The following is a 10,000-nucleotide window of genomic DNA, read 5'->3' on the forward strand; positions in this document are numbered from 1 at the left end:
TGTGTGTGTGTGTGTGTGTGTTCGTATGTGTGTGTGTGTCTGTGTGTGTGTGTTTGTTTTTGTGATTTGTGAGGACACAAATGTGTATAATGACACTGGTATTACAACTTGAATGTGAAATATGAGGACATTTCATGTGTGTGTGTGTGTGTGTGTGTGTGTTTGTGTGACAGAGACACATTGTTCCTCAGGATGATGTTTCTCTTCAAAGACTGCAGGAACAGTGTGTCATTTTCACAAATTACCAGCTATGAGACCGAAGATCTGAGGAGAAACACACAAAGACTCTCAATCTGAAAATTACTGAGCAGAACAAACAACAAACACACACACACACACACACACACACACACACACACACACACACACACACACACACACACACACACCTGCAGTCAGAAGACAATGAGTGATTTATGTCTGAGATAATGACAGACACACACACACACACACACACACACACACACACACACACACACACACACACACACACACACACACACACACACACACATATGGCCAAACTAACCAAATTACACTCTAACAGCATGAAGATTCACACATCAAACAGAATGACATAAATCAGGCAAATTTTTAGTTTTTTTAGTTTTTTATTCTAATATTCTAATATTTATACTTTATTTTAGCATAAATATTTTAGTATTATTTACATACTATTGTAGTTTTCATTAATATTTTGAATTAGCTTTTATTTTCATATTTTGTCATTTTTCTATGTTATGTTTTTTTTGCGATTTCTTTTATTATTTTTTAAAATATTTAATTTTAATTTTAAAATGTAATATTTATATTTAATTTTAAAATAATAATTTTAATTTAGTTTAATTTTATTTCAGTTAGTTACCAAGACAGCAACTAGTTTAGGTTTGTTCTAATATTCATCTATATAAATATAAACTATAAATATTGGTACTGCCACTTTAAGAGCTTTTTTTAAAACTTTTCTCATCTGATATGTATTTAATAAAAGCTCTATGTCAAACAACACAAATATAAGTAATATCTGTATATGCAGAGATGTGTGTGTTTGCTGTGTGTATATGCGGAGGTGTGTGTATATGCGGAGGTGTGTGTGTTTGCTGTGTGTATATGCGGAGGTGTGTGTATATGCGGAGGTGTGTGTGTTTGCTGTGTGTATATGCGGAGGTGTGTGTGTTTGCTGTGTGTATATGCGGAGGTTTGTGTGTTTGCTGTGTGTATATGCAGAGGTTTGTGTGTTTGCTGTGTGTATATGCGGAGGTGTGTGTATATGCGGAGGTGTGTGTGTTTGCTGTGTGTATATGCGGAGGTGTGTGTGTTTGCTGTGTGTATATGCGGAGGTGTGTGTGTTTGCTGTGTGTATATGCGGAGGTGTGTGTGTTTGCTGTGTGTATATGCGGAGGTGTGTGTGTTTGCTGTGTGTATATGCGGAGGTGTGTGTATATGCGGAGGTTTGTGTGTTTGCTGTGTGTATATGCAGAGGTGTGTGTGTTTGCTGTGTGTATATGCGGAGGTGTGTGTGTTTGCTGTGTGTATATGCGGAGGTGTGTGTATATGCGGAGGTGTGTGTGTTTGCTGTGTGTATATGCGGAGGTGTGTGTGTTTGCTGTGTGTATATGCGGAGGTTTGTGTGTATGCTGTGTGTATATGCGGAGGTTTGTGTGTTTGCTGTGTGTATATGCGGAGGTGTGTGTATATGCGGAGGTGTGTGTGTTTGCTGTGTGTATATGCGGAGGTGTGTGTATATGCGGAGGTGTGTGTGTTTGCTGTGTGTATATGCGGAGGTGTGTGTGTTTGCTGTGTGTATATGCGGAGGTTTGTGTGTATGCTGTGTGTATATGCAGAGGTTTGTGTGTTTGCTGTGTGTATATGCGGAGGTGTGTGTATATGCGGAGGTGTGTGTGTTTGCTGTGTGTATATGCGGAGGTGTGTGTGTTTGCTGTGTGTATATGCGGAGGTGTGTGTGTTTGCTGTGTGTATATGCGGAGGTGTGTGTGTTTGCTGTGTGTATATGCGGAGGTGTGTGTATATGCGGAGGTTTGTGTGTTTGCTGTGTGTATATGCAGAGGTGTGTGTGTTTGCTGTGTGTATATGCGGAGGTGTGTGTGTTTGCTGTGTGTATATGCGGAGGTGTGTGTATATGCGGAGGTGTGTGTGTTTGCTGTGTGTATATGCGGAGGTGTGTGTGTTTGCTGTGTGTATATGCGGAGGTGTGTGTATATGCGGAGGTGTGTGTGTTTGCTGTGTGTATATGCGGAGGTGTGTGTATATGCGGAGGTGTGTGTGTTTGCTGTGTGTATATGCGGCGGTGTGTGTATATGCGGAGGTGTGTGTGTTTGCTGCGTGTATATGCGGAGGTGTGTGTGTTTGCTGTGTGTATATGCGGAGGTGTGTGTGTTTGCTGCGTGTATATGCGGAGGTGTGTGTGTTTGCTGTGTGTAAATGCTGTGTGTATATGCGGAGGTGTGTGTATATGCGGAGGTGTGTGTGTTTGCTGTTGTGTATATGCTGTGTGTATATGCGGAGGTGTTTGTGTTTGCTGTGTGTATATGCGGAGGTGTGTGTGTTTGCTGTGTGTATATGCTGTGTGTATATGCGGAGGTGTGTGTATATGCGGAGGTGTGTGTGTTTGCTGTGTGTGTTTGCTGTGTGTATATGCGGAGGTGTGTGTGTTTGCTGTTGTGTATATGCTGTGTGTATATGCGGAGGTGTTTGTGTTTGCTGTGTGTATATGCGGAGGTGTGTGTGTTTGCTGTGTGTAAATGCTGTGTGTATATGCGGAGGTGTGTGTATATGCGGAGGTGTGTGTGTTTGCTGTTGTGTATATGCTGTGTGTATATGCGGAGGTGTTTGTGTTTGCTGTGTGTATATGCGGAGGTGTGTGTGTTTGCTGTGTGTATATGCTGTGTGTATATGCGGAGGTGTGTGTATATGCGGAGGTGTGTGTGTTTGCTGTGTGTGTTTGCTGTGTGTATATGCAGAGGTGTGTGTGTTTGCTGCGTGTATATGCGGAGGTGTGTGTGTTTGCTGTGTGTATATGCTGTGTGTATATGCGGAGGTGTGTGTGTTTGCTGCGTGTATATGCGGAGGTGTGTGTGTTTGCTGTGTGTATATGCTGTGTGTATATGCGGAGGTGTGTGTATATGCGGAGGTGTGTGTGTTTGCTGTTGTGTATATGCTGTGTGTATATGCGGAGGTGTGTGTATATGCGGAGGTGTGTGTATATGCGGAGGTGTGTGTGTTTGCTGTTGTGTATATGCTGTGTGTATATGCGGAGGTGTGTGTGTGTTTGCTGCGTGTATATGCGGAGGTGTGTGTGTTTGCTGTGTGTATATGCGGAGGTGTGTGTGTTTGCTGTGTGTGTTTGCTGTGTGTATATGCGGAGGTGTGTGTGTATATGCTGTGTGTATATACGGAGGTGTGTGTGTATATGCTGTGTGTATATACGGAGGTGTGTGTGTTTGCTGTGTGTGTTTGCTGTGTGTATATACGGAGGTGTGTGTGTTTGCTGTGTGTATATGCGGAGGTGTGTGTGTATATGCTGTGTGTATATACGGAGGTGTGTGTGTTTGCTGTGTGTATATGCGGAGGTGTGTGTGTATATGCTGTGTGTATATGCGGAGGTGTGTGTGTTTGCTGTGTGTATATGCGGAGGTGTGTGTGTATATGCTGTGTGTATATGCGGAGGTGTGTGTGTTTGCTGTGTGTATATGCGGAGGTGTGTGTGTATATACTGTGTGTATATGCGGAGGTGTGTGTGTTTGCTGTGTGTATATGCGGAGGTGTGTGTGTATATGCTGTGTGTATATACGGAGGTGTGTGTGTTTGCTGTGTGTATATGCAGAGGTGTGTGTGTATATGCTGTGTGTATATACGGAGTGTGTGTGTTTGCTGTGTGTATATGCGGAGGTGTGTGTGTATATGCTGTGTGTATATACGGAGGTGTGTGTGTTTGCTGTGTGTATATGCGGAGGTGTGTGTGTTTGCTGTGTGTATATGCTGTGTGTATATGCGGAGGTGTGTGTATATGCGGAGGTGTGTGTGTTTGCTGTGTGTGTTTGCTGTGTGTATATGCGGAGGTGTGTGTGTTTGCTGCGTGTATATGCGGAGGTGTGTGTGTTTGCTGTGTGTATATGCTGTGTGTATATGCGGAGGTGTGTGTGTTTGCTGCGTGTATATGCGGAGGTGTGTGTGTTTGCTGTGTGTATATGCTGTGTGTATATGCGGAGGTGTGTGTATATGCGGAGGTGTGTGTGTTTGCTGTTGTGTATATGCTGTGTGTATATGCGGAGGTGTGTGTATATGCGGAGGTGTGTGTATATGCGGAGGTGTGTGTGTTTGCTGTTGTGTATATGCTGTGTGTATATGCGGAGGTGTGTGTGTGTTTGCTGCGTGTATATGCGGAGGTGTGTGTGTTTGCTGTGTGTGTTTGCTGTGTGTATATGCGGAGGTGTGTGTGTATATGCTGTGTGTATATACGGAGGTGTGTGTGTATATGCTGTGTGTATATACGGAGGTGTGTGTGTTTGCTGTGTGTGTTTGCTGTGTGTATATACGGAGGTGTGTGTGTTTGCTGTGTGTATATGCGGAGGTGTGTGTGTATATGCTGTGTGTATATACGGAGGTGTGTGTGTTTGCTGTGTGTATATGCGGAGGTGTGTGTGTATATGCTGTGTGTATATGCGGAGGTGTGTGTGTTTGCTGTGTGTATATGCGGAGGTGTGTGTGTATATGCTGTGTGTATATGCGGAGGTGTGTGTGTTTGCTGTGTGTATATGCGGAGGTGTGTGTGTATATGCTGTGTGTATATGCGGAGGTGTGTGTGTTTGCTGTGTGTATATGCGGAGGTGTGTGTGTATATGCTGTGTGTATATACGGAGGTTTGTGTGTTTGCTGTGTGTATATGCAGAGGTGTGTGTGTATATGCTGTGTGTATATACGGAGTGTGTGTGTTTGCTGTGTGTATATGCGGAGGTGTGTGTGTATATGCTGTGTGTATATACGGAGGTGTGTGTGTTTGCTGTGTGTATATGCGGAGGTGTGTGTGTTTGCTGTGTGTATATGCGGAGGTGTGTGTGTATATGCTGTGTGTATATACGGAGGTGTGTGTGTTTGCTGTGTGTATATGCAGAGGTGTGTGTGTATATGCTGTGTGTATATACGGAGGTGTGTGTGTTTGCTGTGTGTATATGCGGAGGTGTGTGTGTATATGCTGTGTGTATATACGGAGGTGTGTGTGTTTGCTGTGTGTATATGCGGAGGTGTGTGTGTATATGCTGTGTGTATATGCGGAGGTGTGTGTGTTTGCTGTGTGTATATGCGGATGTGTGTGTGTATATGCTGTGTGTATATGCGGAGGTGTGTGTGTTTGCTGTGTGTATATGCGGAGGTGTGTGTGTATGCTGTGTGTATATACGGAGGTGTGTGTGTTTGCTGTGTGTATATGCGGAGGTGTGTGTGTATATGCTGTGTGTATATGCGGAGGTGTGTGTGTTTGCTGTGTGTATGTGCGGAGGTGTGTGTGTATATGCTGTGTGTATATACGGAGATGTGTGTATTAGGTGTGTGTATCTGCTGAGGTGTGTGTATTAGGTGTGTGTATATACGGAGGTGTGTGTGTTTAATGTGTATATATGCAGAGGTGTGTGTGTATATGCTGTGTGTATATACGGAGGTGTGTGTGTTTGCTGTGTGTATATGCGGAGGTGTGTGTGTATATGCTGTGTGTATATGCGGAGGTGTGTGTGTTTGCTGTGTGTATGTGCGGAGGTGTGTGTGTATATGCTGTGTGTATATACGGAGATGTGTGTATTAGGTGTGTGTATCTGCTGAGGTGTGTGTATTAGGTGTGTGTATCTGCTGAGGTGTGTGTGTTTGTTGAGGTAAGTGTTTGTTGAGGTGTGTGTATCTGTTGAGTGTGTGTTTGCTGAGATGTTTGTATTCGGTGTGTGTTTCTGCTGAGGTGTGTGTATTAGGTGTGTGTGTTTGTTGAGGTGTGTGTATGCTGAGATGTGTGTATTAGGTGTGTGCATCTGCTGAGGTGTGTGTATGAGGTGTGTGTATCTGCTGAGGTGTGTGTATGAGGTGTGTGTGTTTGTTGAGGTGTGTGTATGTGTTGAGGTGTGTGTATTAGGTGTGTGTATCTGCTGAGGTGTGTGTATGAGGTGTGTTTATCTGCTGAGGTGTGTGTATTAGGTGTGTTTATCTGCTGAGGTGTGTGTATTAGGTGTGTTTGTATGTTGAGGTGTGTGTATTAGGTGTGTGTGTTTGTTGAGGTGTGTGTGTATGCTGAGGTGTGTGTATTAGGTGTGTGTGTTTGTTGAGGTGTGTGTATCTGCTGAGGTGTGTGTGTTTGTTGAGGTGTGTGTATCTGCTGAGGTGTGTGTATATGTGTGTGTATCTGCTGAGGTGTGTGTGTTTGTTGAGCTGTGTGTATCTGTTGAGGTGTGTGTATTAGGTGTGTGTATCTGCTGAGGTGTGTGTATTAGGTGTGTGTGTTTGTTGAGGTGTGTGTGTTTGTTGAGGTGTGTGTATCTGTTGCGGTGTGTGTATCTGCTGAGGTGTGTGTATTAGGTGTGTGTATCTGCTGAGGTGTGTGTATTAGGTGTGTGTATCTGCTGAGGTGTGTGTATTAGGTGTGTGTGTTTGTTGAGGTATGTGTATCTGTTGAGGTGTGTATGTTTGTTGAGGTTTGTGTATCTGCTGAGGTGTGTGTGATTGTTGAGGTGTGTGTATGAGGTGTGTGTATCTGCTGAGGTGTGTGTGTTTGTTGAGGTGTGTGTGTTTGTTGAGGTGTGTGTATTAGGTGTGTATCTGCTGAGGTGTGTGTATGAGGTGTGTGTGTGTTTGTTGAGGTGTGTGTATATGCTGAGGTGTGTATCTGTTGAGGTGTGTGTATGAGGTGTGTGTATCTGCTGAGGTGTGTGTGTTTGTTGAGGTGTGTGTGTTTGTTGAGGTGTGTGTATTAGGTGTGTATCTGCTGAGGTGTGTGTATGAGGTGTGTGTGTGTTTGTTGAGGTGTGTGTATTAGGTGTGTATATGCTGAGGTGTGTGTATGAGGTGTGTGTGTGTTTGTTGAGGTGTGTGTATATGCTGAGTTGTGTATCTGTTGAGGTGTGTGTATTAGGTGTGTGTATCTGCTGAGGTGTGTGTATGAGGTGCGTGTATGAGGTGTGTGTATGAGGTGTGTCTATGCGGTGTGTGTATGAGGTGTGTGTATGAGGTGTGTGTATGAGCTGTGTATGAGGTGTGTGTATGAGGTGTGTCTATGAGGTGTGTCTATGCGGTATGTGTATGAGGTGTGTGTATGAGGTGTGTATGAGGTGTGTATGAGGTGTGTGTATGAGGTGTGTGTATGAGGTGTGTGTATGAGGTGTGTGTATGAGGTGTGTATGAGGTGTGTGTATGAGGTGTGTGTGTATGAGGTGTGTGTATCTGCTGAGGTGTGTGTATGAGGTGTGTGTATCTGCTGAGGTGTCTGTTTGAGGTGTGTGTATCTGCTGAGGTGTGTATGAGGTGTGTGTATGAGGTGTGTGTATTAGGTGTGTGTATGCGGTGTGTGTATGAGGTGAGTGTATTAGGTGTGTGTATGAGGTGTGTATGAGGTGTGTGTATGAGGTGTGTGTATGAGGTTTGTGTATGAGGTGTGTGTATGAGGTGTGTGTGTGTGTGTGTATGAGGTGTGTGTATAAGGTGTGTGTAAGAGGTGTGTGTGAGGTGTGTGTATGAGGTGTGTGTATGAGGTGTGTGTATGAGGTGTGTGTATCTGCTGAGGTGTGTGTATGAGGTGTGTGTATGAGGTGTGTGTAAGAGGTGTGTGTATGAGGTGTGTGTATGAGATGTGTGTATGAGGTGTGTGTATTAGGTGTGCTTATGAGGTGTGTGTATGAGGTGTGCTTATGAGGTGTGTGTATGAGGTGTGTGTATGAGGTGTGTGTATGAGGTGTGTGTATGAGGTGTGTGTGTGTGAGTATGAGGTGTGTGTATGAGGTGTGTGTATGAGGTGTGTGTGTGTGTATGAGGTGTGTGTATGAGGTGTGTGTATGAGGTGTGTGTATGAGGTGTGTGTATGAGGTGTGTGTATGAGGTGTGTGTGTGTGTATGAGGTGTGTGTATGAGGTGTGTGTATGAGGTGTGTGTATGAGGTGTGTGTATGAGGTGTGTGTATGAGGTGTGTGTAAGAGGTGTGTATATGAGGTGTGTGTATGAGGTGTGTGTATGAGGTGTGTGTATGAGGTGTGTGTATGAGGTGTGTGTATCTGCTGAGGTGTGTGTATGAGGTGTGTGTATGAGGTGTGTGTGTGAGTATGAGGTGTGTGTATGAGGTGTGTGTATGAGGTGTGTGTGTGTGTATATGAGGTGTGTGTATGAGGTGTGTGTGTGAGTATGAGGTGTGTATGAGGTGTGTGTGTAAGTATGAGGTGTGTGTGTGTGTGTATGAGGTGTGTGTATGAGGTGTGTGTGTGAGTATGAGGTGTGTGTATGAGGTGTGTGTATGAGGTGTGTGTGTGTGTATGAGGTGTGTGTATGAGGTGTGTGTGTGTGTATGAGGTGTGTGTATGAGGTGTGTGTATGAGGTGTGTGTATCTGCTGAGGTGTGTGTATGAGGTGTGTGTATGAGGTGTGTGTGTGAGTATGAGGTGTGTGTATGAGGTGTGTGTTTGAGGTGTGTGTATGAGGTGTGTGTGTGAGTATGAGGTGTGTGTATGAGGTGTGTGTATGAGGTGTGTGTATGAGGTGTGTGTATCTGCTGAGGTGTGTGTATGAGGTGTGTGTATGAGGTGTGTGTGTGAGTATGAGGTGTGTGTATGAGGTGTGTGTATGAGGTGTGTGTATGAGGTGTGTGTGTGTGTATGAGGTGTGTGTATGAGGTGTGTGTGTGTGTATGAGGTGTGTGTATGAGGTGTGTGTATGAGGTGTGTGTGTGAGTATGAGGTGTGTGTATGAGGTGTGTATGAGGTGTGTGTATGAGGTGTGTGTATGAGGTGTGTGTAAGAGGTGTGTGTATGAGGTGTGTGTATGAGGTGTGTGTATGAGGTGTGTGTAAGAGGTGTGTGTAAGAGGTGTGTGTAAGAGGTGTGTGTAAGAGGTGTGTGTATGAGGTATGTGTAAGAGGTGTGTGTATGAGGTGTGTGTAAGAGGTGTGTGTATGAGGTGTGTGTAAGAGGTGTGTGTATGAGGTGTGTGTAAGAGGTGTGTGTATGAGGTGTGTGTATGAGGTGTGTGTAAGAGGTGTGTGTAAGAGGTGTGTGTATGAGGTGTGTGTATCTGCTGAGGTGTGTGTATGAGGTGTGTGTATGAGGTGTGTGTGTGAGTATGAGGTGTGTGTATGAGGTGTGTGTATGAGGTGTGTGTATGAGGTGTGTGTGTGTGTATGAGGTGTGTGTATGAGGTGTGTGTATGAGGTGTGTGTGTGAGTATGAGGTGTGTGTATGAGGTGTGTGTATGAGGTGTGTGTAAGAGGTGTGTGTAAGAGGTGTGTGTATAAGGTGTGTGTAAGAGGTGTGTGTAAGAGGTGTGTGTAAGAGGTGTGTGTATGAGGTGTGTGTAAGAGGTGTGTGTAAGAGGTGTGTGTATGAGGTGTGTGTATGAGGTGTGTGTAAGAGGTGTGTGTATGAGGTGTGTGTATGAGGTGTGTGTAAGAGGTGTGTGTAAGAGGTGTGTGTAAGAGGTGTGTGTATGAGGTGTGTGTATGAGGTGTGTGTAAGAGGTGTGTGTATGAGGTGTGTGTAAGAGGTGTGTGTATGAGGTGTGTGTAAGAGGTGTGTGTAAGAGGTGTGTGTATGAGGTGTGTGTATCTGCTGAGGTGTGTGTATGAGGTGTGTGTATGAGGTGTGTGTGTGAGTATGAGGTGTGTGTATGAGGTGTGTGTATGAGGTGTGTGTATGAGGTGTGTGTGTGTGTATGAGGTGTGTGTATGAGGTGTGTGTATGAGGTGTGTGTGTGAGTATGAGGTGTGTGTATGAGGTGTGTGTATGAGGTGTGTGTAAGAGGTGTGTGT

The 10,000-nt window shown here is 44.6% G+C and overlaps 1 protein-coding gene across 1 annotated transcript in view; it reads right to left on the reverse strand.

The window, feature by feature from the left end:
- The window catches only part of LOC143706028 (glutamate receptor ionotropic, kainate 2), a 92,148-nt gene that overhangs the window by 36,731 nt on the left and 45,417 nt on the right, over positions 1-10,000 (reverse strand). The gene's annotated exons all lie outside the window — the stretch shown is intronic.

Source organism: Siphateles boraxobius, unplaced genomic scaffold, assembly GCF_051911475.1.
Source record: "Siphateles boraxobius isolate OS27281-9 unplaced genomic scaffold, OSU_SipBor_1 4, whole genome shotgun sequence".
NCBI classification, from domain to species: Eukaryota; Metazoa; Chordata; class Actinopteri; order Cypriniformes; family Leuciscidae; genus Siphateles; species Siphateles boraxobius.